General features: G+C 41.9%; 1 long non-coding RNA gene across 5 annotated transcripts in view; it reads right to left on the bottom strand.

Moving 5' to 3' along the window:
- The window catches only part of LOC112067067 (uncharacterized), a 57856-nt gene that overhangs the window by 31097 nt on the left and 11593 nt on the right, over positions 1–15166 (bottom strand). The window contains exons 4-5 of one of the 5 annotated variants that reach the window (XR_008617797.1): positions 5950–6212; positions 4485–5011 (exon numbers count right to left, since the gene is read on the bottom strand). This is a non-coding gene — a long non-coding RNA (uncharacterized lncRNA). The other 4 variants (XR_008617798.1, XR_003680542.2, XR_003680541.2 and 1 more) reach the window with 4 other exon arrangements.

Consider the following 15166-nt stretch of genomic DNA (forward strand, 5'->3'; position numbering starts at 1 on the left):
GGTCCGGGAGGATCCCGCATGCCGCGGAGCGGCTGGGCCCGTGAGCCATGGCCGCTGAGCCTGCGCGTCCGGAGCCTGTGCTCCGCAACGGGAGAGGCCACAGCAGTGAGAGGCCCGCGTACTGCAAAAAAACCCACAAAAAAACAAAAACAAAAAAACCTAAAAATAAAACTACCATATGACCCAGCAATCCCACTACTGGGCATATACCCTGAGAAAACCATAATTCAATAAGAGTCATGTACCACAATGTTCACTGGAGCTCTATTTACAATAGCCAGGACATGGAAGCAGCCTAAGTGTCCATCGACAGATGAATGGATAAAGAAGATGTGGCACATATATACAATGGAATATTACTCAGCCATAAAAAGGAACGAAAATGAGTTATTTGTAGTGAGGTGGATGGACCTAGAGTCTGTCATACAGAGTGAAGCAAGTCAGAAAAACAAATAACGTATGCTAACATATATATGGAATCTAAGAAAGAAAAAAAAAAGGGTCATGAAGAACCTAGGGGTAAGATGGGAATAAAGATGTAGACCTACTAGAAAATGGACTTGAGGATATGAGGAGGGGGAAGGGTAACCTGGGACAAAGTGAGAGAGTGGCATGGACATATATACACTACCAAATGTAAAATAGATAGCTAGTGGGAAGCAGCCGCATAGCACAGGGAGATCAGCTCTGTGCTTTGTGACCACCTAGAGGGGTGGGATAGGGAGGGTGGGAGGGAGGGAGATGCAAGAGGGAAGAGATATGGGGATATATGTATATGTATAACTGATTCACTTTATTATAAAGCAGAAACTAACACATTGTAAAGCAATTATACTCCAATAAAGATGTTGAAAAAAAAAAGAATAAAAGTGACCCTTTGGTTCTCCTGGTCTTTCTTTTTTTCTTATCAAGTTGATTTCTTAATTATTCCCTTATGTATTCATCCATTTGTTCAACAGTCAGGAAACATTAGTTGAGTATTTTCCATGTGCCTGCCATTGTTCTAGGAGCTGAACATACCCCAGTGAACAAGGCAGACATAGGTTTACATTCTGTCAAGAGGAGAGAATGTAATGTAATGTGTTTGTTTGTTTTTATAGTTTGCATGAAAACACACTTTCTGTAGGCAGGGTTTATTACCTTCTCACTGGCTAAAAGCATGAAGTTTTATAGTTTTCATGGACTTTTTTCTTCCCCTCTTAGATATTTCTGAGAAATTAAAAGAGAATTTACAGAAAGGTACAGAAGTTTCTCTTCAGATGTTTGATGAAAAACAGCACATTTAGTGTTAGTGACAGAGAGCAAGTCTGGAGCCCACACAAAATCACACTTTGGAAAGTGCTGTAGGGATGTGATTGTGAGTAGCTGGCACTACTACTCTGATAAGCTACTTTCTTGCAGTATATTGGGATTTATATACCTTTGCTGGGATTCAGTTTCCTTACTGTAAAATGGGAATGATAATAATAGAGTCTGTCTCATTGGGTTCTCGTGAGAGTGCTTGAATTTTGCATGTAAAGTGTCAGAAAGTGCCTGACATACAGAAAAACACTTCCCAAATGTTAGTTTTTTATTTTTACCTTAAACTGGGGACTCTAGATAAAGTTTCTTGGAGGAAGACATATTTCAGCTGAGACCTAACGGACAAGAAGGACCCAGCCTCGTGAAGATGGGCTGGGGAGAGCAATCTAGGCAGAGGAAACAGCTGGTACAAGACTCAGGTGGGGCCGTTCAAGAGCAGAGACTGGGGGGAGGTGAGTGATCATGTGCGGCCATGTGAGCCTGACGAGGGATTTAAATTTCAAGAGCCACAGAAAAGCAAGGGAGAGTGTGAAGTGTGAGAGTTGACCAGGTCTTATTAAGATCTTTAAAAAGGATCACTCAGCTTGTCATGCAGAGAATGGATTTTTAGGAAGGCAGGGGTGGAACCAGAGAGACAAGTTAGAGGAGAGGCTATTTCAGAGGTCAAGGTAAGAGAGACTCTAAGCCAGAATCACAGAAGTGAAGACTGGGAGAAGTGATGGATTAACGATGTGTCATACTTGATTTTTAAACTTCCTATTCTGTTATTATGCTTTTGTTTTCCATTTTACAGATATTTAAAATTCAGATGTCTTTTTTCTATTGAGTTCTTCAAAGAAGACAGAAATTGACTTTTCTTCCACTGATGTGTTTCAAAAAATCGTTCTCTAATAATTCTCCATTAATTTAAGCTTTTATGTTTAAATTCTTATTAACTTCTTCAAATTTCTATCCAGTTATCAAAATGTATTCATGAGTTTCCTTTATCCCTTTGATTTTGAAAACTCTTACACAGCCAGGTTTTCTGTGTTTTTCTTCTTTAAACTTCTTGGGGTTGTGCCTGTTTCTGAATTCTTCTAAATTGAAGTAGAATTCTACTGTACCACTACTAGTCTGTAATTGCTGCATAATAGGCTATAAAAGCTGGTAATAGCCCTTTTCTTTCACATATATTATGTATAATATATATTATATTTGAATCCATTTATTTTTCCATTTAAATAATTTTATATTTAGTATTCTATATTTAATTAGAATTACATTAAAATCTAAATGCTATAATTTACACATTTATGCAATTATAAATTAAATAGGGTAAACAGACATAAATACTTAGTCTCAAGTTTCAGATTTCATTTCTTATGCACCCAATGATTCATTATTTATTTTCTGTCTCCCTCCATCCTTTATGCTTGTAAACTCACGCTGTTCAAGAATATGCTATAGTTCTCCATCTGTCCAATTCCTTTTTCAAAAGACTGCCAGTAATAAAGTTAAAAGGTAGCACAGAAATGGTACTTACTATGTAGCAGGGACTGTTTAAGCACTTTACATTTTCAGCTTGTGTAACCTGTCCAACTCTATGAGGTAGATACTGTTATTATCTCCATTTTACAGATGGTTAGACTGAGACTCAGAGAGGTTAAATAACTTCCCAGTTTCCACAACTACTAAGGGTGGAAGCCAGGGTGGGCACCAAGCAGCCTACTCCACAGGCTGTTCTCTGTAGCACTACCCGGTATAATTGATGACTAAACAAATAAATATATACTATGTCTTTTGTTGTTTTAAGTAATATATTTTTGTGACTGTTTTAAGTTGGATCTCTTATTTTTCAGCTGGTTCTGACTGGTGATACAAGGATCCTATTGACTTTTTTTTTTCTCACCATTAACCTATTTTTATACCTCCAGGATTTTTTTTTCTTTCTTTTTTTTTTTTTTTTTTTTTTTTTTTGTTTGCGGAGCACATGCTCCGGACGCGCAGGCCCAGCGGCCATGGCTCACGGGCCCAGCCGCTCCGCGGCATGCGGGATCCTCCCAGACCGGGGCGCGAACCCGGTTCCCCTGCATCGGCAGGCGGACGCGCAACCACTGCGCCACCAGGGAAGCCCTCAGGATTTATTTTTTAAACCTAATTCCTTTGGATTTTCTAGGATTATCAGTTGCATCACCAGCAAATAATGGTGCTTTCCTCTTTTCATGTATAATTACATTCGCATGGGATTTCCAAAGCAATATTAAATAATTGTGTAAGTGGGAGCTAATTTTTAGGCCTGAAATGAAAGAAAATGTGTCTAGTTTTATTATTAGATCTAATTGCATAAAAGTTTATTTTTGTATTCTTGAACGTATTCATTTTGTCTGATAGGAGCACACATTTCTGTACTAATGGTAGGTACATCTGAGATTTCCCCCCACCCACCCCCCCTGCCAAACTTAAATTATAAGTGTAAGTGCTCTGGCTAGAAGACCTTAAAAGACCCTAAAAATATAAAGATGAATTTAATTCAGCTAAATTGGATTTGAAAATATGGGAACTCTAAGTGTGATTTAGATATTGTAGGGAAAGGAAAAATACTTTAGATGAAACAGTGTTTACTAGCTCACTGTTTAGGGCACTAGTTCTCAAACTGGGCTGCACATTGGGGTCAACTCGTAAGATTTACAAAAAATACTGATGCCTGTGTCCCACTCCCAGGTAATCTGATGTAATTGGTCTGGGCTGCAGCATGGGTCCTGGAAAGTTTTTAAAACACCCCAGGTGATTCTAATGTATGGCCAAATTTTATAACCACTAATTAGGGAAGGCTTTAAACCTGTTTCTCACCCTGCACAAATTCTGGTTAAATAAGTTTGCATAGCCTAGTAGTAAAAAATGGCCGCTCTTGTATACCAATGTTCATAGCAGTGTTAGTCACAAGAGCCAAAAGATGGAAACAATCCAGTACCCACAGATGGATGTGAATGGATAAACAAAATGTGGTATATACATACAATGGAGTATTATTCAGCCTTAAAAATGAATGAAATTCTGATAGATGCTGCAACATGCATGGACCCTGAAAACATCATGCTGAGTTAAATAGGCCAGATCTTGCATGATTCCACTTACATGAAGTTCCTAGAAGAGTCAAATTCATAGAGACAGAGAGTGGAATAGAGGTTACCAGGGGCTGGGAGAAGGGTGCATGGGGAGTTATTGTTTAAGGGGTATAGAGTTTCAGTTTGGGGATGATGAAAAATTTCTGGAAATGGATAGCGGTGAGGATTGCACAACGTTGTGAATGTTCTTAATGCCACTGAATTGTACACTTAAGAATGGTTAAGATGGTAAATTTTTTTTATTGTGTGTGTTTTTTGTTTTATACAAATTTATTTATTTATTTTTGGCTGCCTTGGGTCTTCGTTGCTGCACGCGGGCTTTCTTTAGATGCAGCGAGTGGGTGCTACTCTTCGTTGTGTGCGCGGGCTTCTCACTGCGGTGGCTTCTCTTGTTGCGGAGCAGGGGCTCTAGGCACGTGGGCTTCAGTAGTTGTGGCACACGGGCTCAGTAGTTGAGGCTCGCGGGCTCTAGAGCGCAGGCTCGGTAGTTGTGGCTCACGGGCCTAGTTGCTCCGCGGCATGTGGGATCCTCCCGGACCAGGGCTCGAACCCATGTCCCCTGCATTGGCAGGCGGATTCCTAACCACTGCGCCACCAGGGAAGCCCTACAATGGTAAATTTTATGTCATGTATATTTTAGAACAATAAAAAAATTTTAAACGAAAAAGTTGCCAGTGGTGGGCTATGGGCCACCTTTTCCAGCTGGTTTTAGAGTGTTGACGGTAAGGAATGTGATACAGAGTGATTTAGTAATGGCCTTAATAGAGTTTGTTTGGTGGTGGTTTTCTCTCCACACCATTTTTGAAGAAGGTAGCTCTTTTACTTTCCTAACAATTGTTAACTGTTATAAAACCTCCGCACGTGTGCAGACAGGTAGAGGCAGTAAAACTGTAATCTGCAATGCAATGCTGTGAAGACTATTGTTTGAGGATCCTTCTGAAGCAAACATCAGAAGAGTCTCTTTCACCCTCACACCTTTGATGTACTCCTGCCTGGACTGCACGTGTACACAGCAAACAAAAAGACATCGAGATCACTATTTTTATTATGTGAGGCATTTAGCAAGAGAAGTATAATTTGTATTGGACTTGACGATGTTTCTGGTGTTCCAAAGAGAAAGATGAATTGAAGTGAAATAAGTCTCTTTGGTATCAACTTTCATGACAAAAATGAGGCCATTTATAAACTGTCTTGACTGTTTGAAAGAGATGGATCACAAAGAAAGGCCTTGATTTACTAGTCCTGATAATCTGCTTGAGCAGAAGACAGGTGAGCTTTCTTAGCTTGGTTTTCCTATGCAAAGTAATTGTATCATAAATTCATCTTGGGTGCCAGGAGCATATTAATATTTAGAGTTTCTAAATTCTGAAAGATGTATTGTCCAGGAGATATGCTTCCTCACCAGGCAGAGGATTCTAGAACTGCACTCTCTAGAAGTGTGCTCTTGAAATGAGGCTAGTGCTACTGAGTATATTAATTTCCTATGGCTGCTGTAACAAATTTCACAAACTTGTTGGCTTAAAGCACACATTTATTATCTTACATTTCTGGAGGTCAGAGTTGGAAATCAGTTTCACTGGGCCAACATCAAGGTGTCTGCAGGGCCACGCTCCTCTGGAAGGCTCTAGGGAACACTCTTTCTGTGCCTCTTACAGCTTCTAGAGCTCCATTTCGTGCATATGTTGGCTCAAGGCCCCTCCCTCCATCTTCAAAGCCAGCAGCATAGCATCTTGCTTCAGCCGTCACATTGTCTTTTTCTTCTGTTCTGCAGTCAAATCTCTCTCTGTCCCCTTCTTAGAAGGACACCTGTAATTACATTTAGGGTCCACGTGAATAATCCAGGATAATTTCTCCATCTCAAGATCTTTAGTTTAATCGCATCTGCAAAGTCCATTTTGTTATATAAGGTACAACTAATAGGTGCTGGAAACTAGGATTTGGATCTGTTTGGAGGCCATTGTTCAACCTACCATACTGAGAACTGAATTTTTAATTTAGTTAAATTTAAGTTTAAATATCCATGTGGCTAGTGGCCACCATATTGTATATATGAAACATATGACATATGAAACACAGAACATTTCATCCTCACAGGAAGTTCTATATACAGCACTGCTTTAGAAGACATCTAGCAGCCAATTCTAGATGCTTCATTTCATAGCTACAGGCCATCTTTTTTTTTCAATAAATTTATTTACTTATTTTGGCTGCGTTGGGTCTTCGTGGCTGTGCACAGGCTTTCTCTAGTTATGGTGAGCGGGGGCTACTCTTCGTTGCGGTGTGCGGGCTTCTCATTGCAGTGGCTTCTCTTGTGGAGCACGGGCTCTAGGCATGTGGGCTTCAGTAGTTGTGGCACATGGGCTCTAGGCATGTGGGCTTCAGTAGTTGTGGCACACGGGCTCAGTAGCTGTGGCTCGTGGGCTCTAGAGTGCAGGTCAGGGTTGAGTTGCTCCACAGCATGTGGGATCTTCCCGGACCAGGGCTTGAACCCGTGTCCCCTGCATTGGCGGGTGGATTCTCAACCACTGCACTATCAGGGAAGTCCTACAGGCCATCTTAAGTTAATTGTTGGGCTGCTCTTCAAAAAACAAACAAAATCTATGTACATCTTTTTTAAAAATTTTTTAGAAATTCAGAACACATCTTCCCATAGATGGGCCAAGGAAAATCCCTGGTGATGCTTCGATCATTGAGCAAAGATGTAATGAGTATTTATGATGGGTCAGGCACTGAACTCTAAAAGTAGTTCAGGGGCTTCCCTGGTGGCGCAGTGGTTGAGAGTCCGCCTGCCGATGCAGGGGACACGGGTTCGTGTCCCGGTCCGGGAAGATCCCACATGCCGCGGAGCGGCTAGGCCCGTGAGCCATGGCCGCTGAGCCTGCGCGTCCGGAGCCTGTGCTCCGCAACGGGAGAGACCGCAACAGTGAGAGGCCCGCGTACCGCAAATAAATAAATAAATAAATAAATAAATAAATAAATAAAAGTAGTTCATAATCTACACCATAATTAATAAACATTGCGGTAGCAGGAAGCACTTGGAGCATGGGATCAGAAACCAATCCCGGTGAGGTCAGGGAAGGAGTCTGGAGAATGCAAAAACCTAAGTTAAGAAGTTGCCAGGCCAAGAAGGGCGAGAAAGAACACAGGCAGAGTATAAGAAAGATGTTATCGGCAGAGGGGGAAGCATGCACAGAGGAAAGAGCTTAAGAGAGGGCTTTGGGAGCTAAGTAGTGCCATGTGACTGAGTACGTGGGCTCTAAGGGGGAAGGCGGAAAAGAAGGCAGGGGACACGTCTTACTGGGCCTAATATGTCATCATAAGGAGTTTGACCTTTATCCTTAGTATCAGGATTGGTTTTAATGCAATTAACAGAGGCCCAGTAATCGTGCCTAAGGTTCTGATCACCAATTAAGATGTGTGGGGATTTCCCACACACATCCAAGTAATGCTTGGATACCAGCTGGCTGTCCTGCAGTTCAGCTCTATTCTGACACTGTCTGCCTGGAGGTAGCATCATATCCCACAGCTGAAGGACTCAGTCCCTCAAGACTGCCCCCACCCCCCATCCAATGCCAACTGTGAGTCTAGGTTGTTAGCTGTGCTTTTGACCAGCTGGCTTAAACAAATGTTCTCACGATCCTAGCCTAGGGTTCGACTGATTAAAGTGGCTCACAGACCTCAGAGAAACATTTTACTTACTAGATTACCAGTTTATTATAAAAGGATATAACTCAGGAACAGCCAGATGGAAGAGATGCAGAGGGCAACATATTAAGAAGGGGTTGGAGTCTCCATGCCCTCTTTGAGGCATTCTCCCAGAATCTCCACGCACTCACCAACCCAGAGCTCTCTGAACCCCATCCTTTTGGGTTTTTATGGAGGCTTCATTACTTAGGCATGATTGATTAAATCAGTGGCCTAGTGATTGAGTCGACCTCCGGCCCCCCTTCCTTCCCTGGTGTGTGTGTCCGGGCCGGGGAGGGACTAAAAGTTCCAACCCTCTAACCGCAGGGTTGGGTCCTCTGGCAACCAGCCCCCATCCTTAGGTGCTTTCCAAAAGTCACCTCATTAACATAACAAAAGACACTTCTTATTGATCTCACACTTAAGAAATCCCAAGGGTTTTAGGAGCTCTGTGCCAGAAACAGGGACAAAGGCCTGATGTATATTTCTTATTATAAATCACAGTATCACAGGGCCTTGAACAAGGCAGGTGTTTATCAGGACCAAGGCTGATGCGGAAGTTGTGCTCCGTACAGTTCTCAGGGGCTCAGATTCCTTATACCTCATTTCTCTGCCCTCTTTAGGGTATTAGTTTCCTAGAGCTGCTGTAACAAAGTACCACAAACTGGGTGGCTTAAAGAACAGAAAAGTATTGTCTCCCAGTTCTGGGGGCTGGAAGTCTGGGATGAAGGAGCCGACAGAGTTGGTTCTTTCTGGGGGTTGGAAGAATGAATCTGGTCCAGGCTTCTCCCCTAGTTTCTGGTGGTTTTCTGGCAACCTTGGGCATTCCTTGGCTTGTAGAGTATCTCTTCCTTCATCTTCATATTCATATAGTGTTCTCTGGGTGTGTGTCTCTTTGCCCACATTTCCCCTTTTTATAAGGACACCAGTCATATTGGATTAGGGGCTCCCTCTACTTTAGTATGACCTTCTTACCTGATTACATCTGCAATGACCCTATAACATCACATTCCAAATAAGGTCACGTTCTGAGGGGGTTAGGACTTGGACATGTGAATTTAGGGGAGACACAGTCCAACCCATAACATCAGGGGTATGGTCAAAGATAGCAGCTAGAGATCCAGCCATCACATTTACATTCAGGGTCTTCTTAAAGGGCCCATCCTTGCAGGTCCTTTTTCACATTAATTTGAATATTTGCTCTGGAGGGTGTCTCAAAGCAGCCTAGCACGAACAGATTCTGGTTCTGAGGTGGTCATTGGAGAGTTGTTCTCCTAAAGAGGACACTGGCCACTTGTTAGCAATGCCTCCTCTTCAGAAGAGGGGTCAGAGAAAAGCCTCGCTGAGGATTGAGGAGAGGGAGAGGGAAGCTTGTTGCTTCTCCTCAGATCATTCCAGAAGGACTTCATGGAGGAGAAAGGATTTCAGGAGGCATTTACAAGACCAAGTTGCTAGGGCCATCTGGCTCATTTCCCACAGGTTAGTTTCAACTATGACATCCTACAGACCTGCCAGCAGGATTCATTGCCATCTTTCATTTCTTCTGTGCTTTCACCCCCCTCTCCCTTTTGTAGTATCTGTTCTGCTGGGGGTTGTGGTTATTGTGGGCTTGTCTCCTCTATTAGACAATATGTTCCTCAAGAGGAAACAAAGCGCCTTTGAAGTCTGATAGCTCTCATAGAGGTGGTGGTGGTGGGATTCATAGCTTCAGTCTCAGCTCCAGCACTTATTAGCCATAGGAATCTGACCCCCCAGAACGTTAGTTTTATCATCTTAAAAGTGTGGTAACAGTATTTACCTTACAGTGTCATTATGATCATTAAAAATAACAAATGCAAGTGCTTGGGCTAGAGCAGATGCTCAGTGGTTAACTATTGGGTTGGCCCAAAAGTTCATTCGGGTTTTCCTGTTACCTCTTATGGAAAAACCCGAACGAACTTTTTGGCCAACCCAATATTATTGGTTGTCAGAGTTTATCTCCAGGGCCCAGCACAGGGCATCTTGTAGAGTAAGCGCTCAATAAATATTTGTTGCCCCAGTGGAAATTTAGATCATGACTATAGCCCTGTGCTATCCTCAGATCTGGAAACGATAATTAAAATAGCCATCACAGTGACTATAAAACACAAGACATTGGAAAAGAAAGGTATCAAATGTGAGGAGAAATAAATACATTTAATGTAAAAAGAAACACCTGAAGGACATAATAAGTACATATGTATCATTTACAAGTCAAAAGACTCCAATGTCACTGATGGAATAAACAGGACAATATGGTTTGAGGAATCCCTTACACACAGGAGCCAGATCTGACTCAGACCTCTGGTTGCAGGTCTGAGGGCAAACACTCAAACACCGCTAGTGACAGCCCAGGAAAGCCCTCTGAAAGAGAATGATTACGTGTGACCTTGGATGACAGCGGATAATAAACTACAGGTAATGGTACTAGAGTAAGAATCTTTCCCTGTGATTTGGGGCTACAAATGTTATGGTGTCTGACCACAGGAAATGTCTCCCAAAACATTAAACTCTCCCACACTTGAAATAATATTTTCATTGCTAAAAGTGCAAGGTCAAGAGGGCTGGACGTCTTACCTATCTTTGGGAAGATGCATTTTGAATTTCTTTAAAAAAGATATTACACAGATATTTTTGAAGAGCAGCCCAGCCATAACTCAAGATGGCCTGTGGTTATGAAATGAACTATCTGGTATTGGCCTCTAGATGTCTTCTAAAGCAGTGCTGTCAACCGAACTTCCTATGAGGATGTTCTATATCTGCTCTGTCCAATATGGTAGCCACTAGCCACATAGCTATTCAAATTTAAATTAAATTAAAAATTCAGTTCACTGGTACACTATCAAGAATAATTTTAAAGCTGTAGTAATGAAGACCATGTGGTATTGGTGCAAAGATAGACAAAACCAACCTATCAAACCGAATAGAGTGGGAAATAGGTCTACACATATGTGGTCACCTGACTTATGATAACTGCAAATGGAGGGAAGTGATCTTCTAAATAACCACGCTGGATTCATTGGATAGCCACATAGAAAAAAAGATGTGTGGACCCAGTTTTATATCCCATCACTCACAACAATCAGTTCAAAATGGATTACAATTCTAAATGGGCAAACTAAAGCTTTTGGAGGAAAACAGAGAAGGAATATTCATAACCTGGAGTAGGCAGAGATTTCTTAAATAAAACCAGTCACCATCAAAAGTTGATACATTGGAGTATTAAAACTAAGAACTTTTGGGGGGCTTCCCTGGTGGCACAGAGGTTAAGAAACCACCTGCCAATGCAGGGGACACGGGTTCGAGCCCCAGTCCGGGAAGATACCACATGCCACGGAGCAACTAAGCCCGTGCACCACAACTACTGAGCCTGCGCTCTACAGCCGCGAGCCACAACTAGTGAGCCCATGTGCCACAACTACTGAAGCCCACGTGCCTAGAGCCCATGCTCCGCAACAAGAGAAACCACTGCAATGAGAAGCCTGCGCACTGCAACGAAGAGTAGCCCCCGCTGGCAGCAACTAGAGAAAAGCCTGCGTGTAGCAACGAAGACCCAACGCAGCCAAAAATAAATAAAATTTAAAAAAAAACAACTAAGAACTTTTCCCCTCAAAGGACATCCTTAAAAGAATGAAAAGGAACTCAGAATTGGAGGAGATATTTGCAACACATACACGTGATAAAGGACGCATATTAAAAAAGTCCTCTTATAATAGATAAACTGTGGTATACTTATCCAACGGATGCTTCTTGGTATATAACCAAAATTGAAAGCAGACTGGAGACAACAGCATCCATTCTCTTGTTATATATTGGGAGTAAACTTCTTTGGTTATCTTGCATTTGGCCTATCAATCAACAGAAAAAAGACCATTTTGAACTAGCTCATTCTAAATATACAGCCAAGACAAGTGGCAGCTTCCATAATGTCATTAGGATGTATTTTTATCTTACGTTCTTGGGGCGGGGAGGGGTAAATGCTGCCTGCACATAGTTAATGTAATGTATTTCAAAGATTATTTGCACTCTTCTGTTTTAATTTTGACTAAGTTTTCATGTGTGGCTTTTGACATCAGAGGATTGTTGCACGGACATTATTATAACACGTTTCAGCTGGCCACAACAGTGCTTTCAAGGTTGCCAGCTATCTTTGTGAGTAGATATGAGGTTTTTTTTCAACCATAAAAATGAGTGACCGTAATTTAGAGCAAAGAATGCACATTAAACTTTGTAAAGTTAAGTAAATCTGCAAGCGAGATACTTGAAATGTTAAATGTAGTTTATGGTGAAGTAATGTCAAGAGCAAGAGTCTTTGGCATAAAAGGTTCAAAGAAGGCAGAGATGATACCCACGATGATGCAAGAAGGGGCTGGCCAGTCACCATGAGACATAAGAAAATTGAGAGGGTCGGAATTTGGTTTGCTCAAATAACCAACTAACTGTAAGAAAAAAACGAGTAAAAATTTAGACAAACTCATTCTGAAAGAAAACTTGCACCTGAAGAAATTTTCTGGCAAGATGATCTCTCCTGCTGTTGTGGTCAATGATCCTGTAGAGGCCAAACCAAAATAGAGCTGCACAGGAACCTGCCACTTGGGTGCGTATTCAGGGCAGTCCTACAGTTTTGTTTCATTGGTTTTGGAGAAACTAAAATGAGCTGAGCTTCTTCAGACATTTCTCATTGGCTCTGTAGGTTTAAGCCACTTACAGTGATTTAAGCAGAGTGAAACCTGTAGAGTTGAGTGTGCAAGTAGATAGCATGGAGCTGGAAGTTTATTAGGAGGAACCTAGCAAACCATTAGCTCGGAATGAGGAACTCAACATGGGAGCATTTCTATCTTATTTCAAGTTGAGTTCATTTGAATAATCAGGTTACCTGCAGGCTGGGAGTTAAACCTTAAACAGGGAGCTAGAGATCAATGTAACTATGTGGAAACATCTCAAAAAATAGTGGCCACTTTTAGGCAGAAATATTCAGACTTGTAATAATGAAACTTTTTTGTTGTGGGAGACATTGGAAACAGGTATTCACGTCTGTCAGCAAGAAACAGAAGAGGCTGCAAGGAATGGTGGGCAGGCAGTTTATGACACTTTCCTCTTCTACGCCCCCTCCCAAGCCCCCAGTCAGGACCTGATTTTGGTCAGAAGTTAATGAAACCTCCTATTCGTTATGTAAATTCCAATTTTAAATAAATTTTCAGATACAAACTGTTCAGGTCTGCAGCTTGGTATGAAAGGTAGACAAATAGGGCTCAGTTTTGATCCTAACGTCTTTCATCAGAATGAGACTCCATAGGTTGAGAAGAGTTTCAAAAGGCAATACTGTAAATAGCAACATGTAAACAACACACAATCTTTTCAACAAGGACTGAGTTTTGACCTTCAGGTTTTCCATGTTTTATTTGACTGAGTGTGACGGTCCCATAAGAATACTGAGTTCAACAAGTGTGAATTTCTTATTCAGAAACTTGGGTCTTTGCCCTAGTTTCCTTACCAGTCTCTAGCATGAAGCTGCCATTATTCAGCATCAGTACTGTTGTAACCCAGATATTCAGTACATCAAAATTCCAATGTATGGATGACAAGTCAGAGCCCTGTGGTAGTGACCCTGAGAAAACTAGTTCTATTAGTTATACTTTTTTTTTTAAACCTCCCAGAAATTCAGTTTTACATTTTGTGGAAACATGAGCCAAGTCTGTGTTACCTCTGGGACACTGCTAGCCAAAGCTGTATGGCCTACAAGGCAAAAATTATATAACCAACATAATTTTTTCCTATTGTTTTAGTTTCGTTACCAAATTTGTACAACTTGAACTTTGGATGGTGTTTTGTACTGTGTAATGAAATTTATTAAAAGTATACATAAATGACATTCCAATAAATCATACATTGATTTCTTATATTTGTTTTAATAATCTGTATTTTATTATGAAGTATTTGCTAATCCTCCATATTTTAGCCACATGCTGATATCTCTTGTGATTCAAATCTAAATAAATTTTAACTTAATTGCCATACCTCTGAAAATTTTTAAATTGACTAATAGTTAAGATCTACCCTCACCTACCCACCAGTAAGGTATTAGTGAAAACACAGCATAGGAGGTGGTGTGGTGTGGTGTGGTGAGGTTCCAGCTCTGGCTGTATTTGTGATCTTAAGCTTTCCATCAGTATTGGATACCTGAGGCTGCTATAACAGATTACCGCAAACTTGGTGGCTTGCTGAAACAACAGAAATTTATTCTCTCACAATTCTGTGGGCCAGAAGTCAGAAATCAACTCCACTGGGTCAAATCAAGTGTATGCTCCCCCAGGAGGCTCTGGGAGGCTGGGAATCAACATGTTCCTCACACCTTCCAGCTTCTGGTGGCTGCCAACATCCCTCAGCTAGAAGCTGCATCACTCCAATCTCCAGGCCAACATTAAATCTGCTTCTTCACATGGCCTCCTCTGCTCAAGGAATCTCCTGCCTGCCTCTTATAAAGGCACTTGTGATTCGATTTAGGGCCCACAGAGATGATCCAGGATGGTTTCCCCATCTCAAGACCCTTAACCTAGTCACATCTGCAGCGACCCTCTTTCCAATACAGTAACACTTACAGGTTCAAGAACCTGATCTCTTTGGGGCCATTAGCCTACTACACCATCTCTCTAGGTTTTCCTTCTGTCTTCACCATATAACCTCTAGAACAGTACTGCCAATACACTTTCTGCAGCAATGGAAATGTCCTGTATCTGCTGTCCAGTACAGTAGCCCCTAGCCACAGGTGGGGCTACTGAGCACTTGAAACGGGGCTAATGCAACTGGGGCCTGATTTTTTAATTTTAGTTTTTTGTTTTTTTTTTGTTTGTTTGTTTTGTTTTGTTGCGGTACGCAGGCCTCTCACTGTTGTGGCCTCTCCCGTTGCGAAGCGCAGGCTCCGGACACGCAGGCTCAGCGGCCACGGCTCACGGGCCCAGCCGCTCCGCGGCATGTGGGATCTTCCCGGACCGGGGCACGAACCCGCGTCCCCTGCATCGGCAGGCGGACTCTCAACCACTGCGCCACCAGGGAAGCCC

The sequence above is a fragment of the Physeter macrocephalus genome, chromosome 7 (genome assembly GCF_002837175.3).
Source record: "Physeter macrocephalus isolate SW-GA chromosome 7, ASM283717v5, whole genome shotgun sequence".
In the NCBI taxonomy this organism is placed as follows: domain Eukaryota; kingdom Metazoa; phylum Chordata; class Mammalia; order Artiodactyla; family Physeteridae; genus Physeter; species Physeter macrocephalus.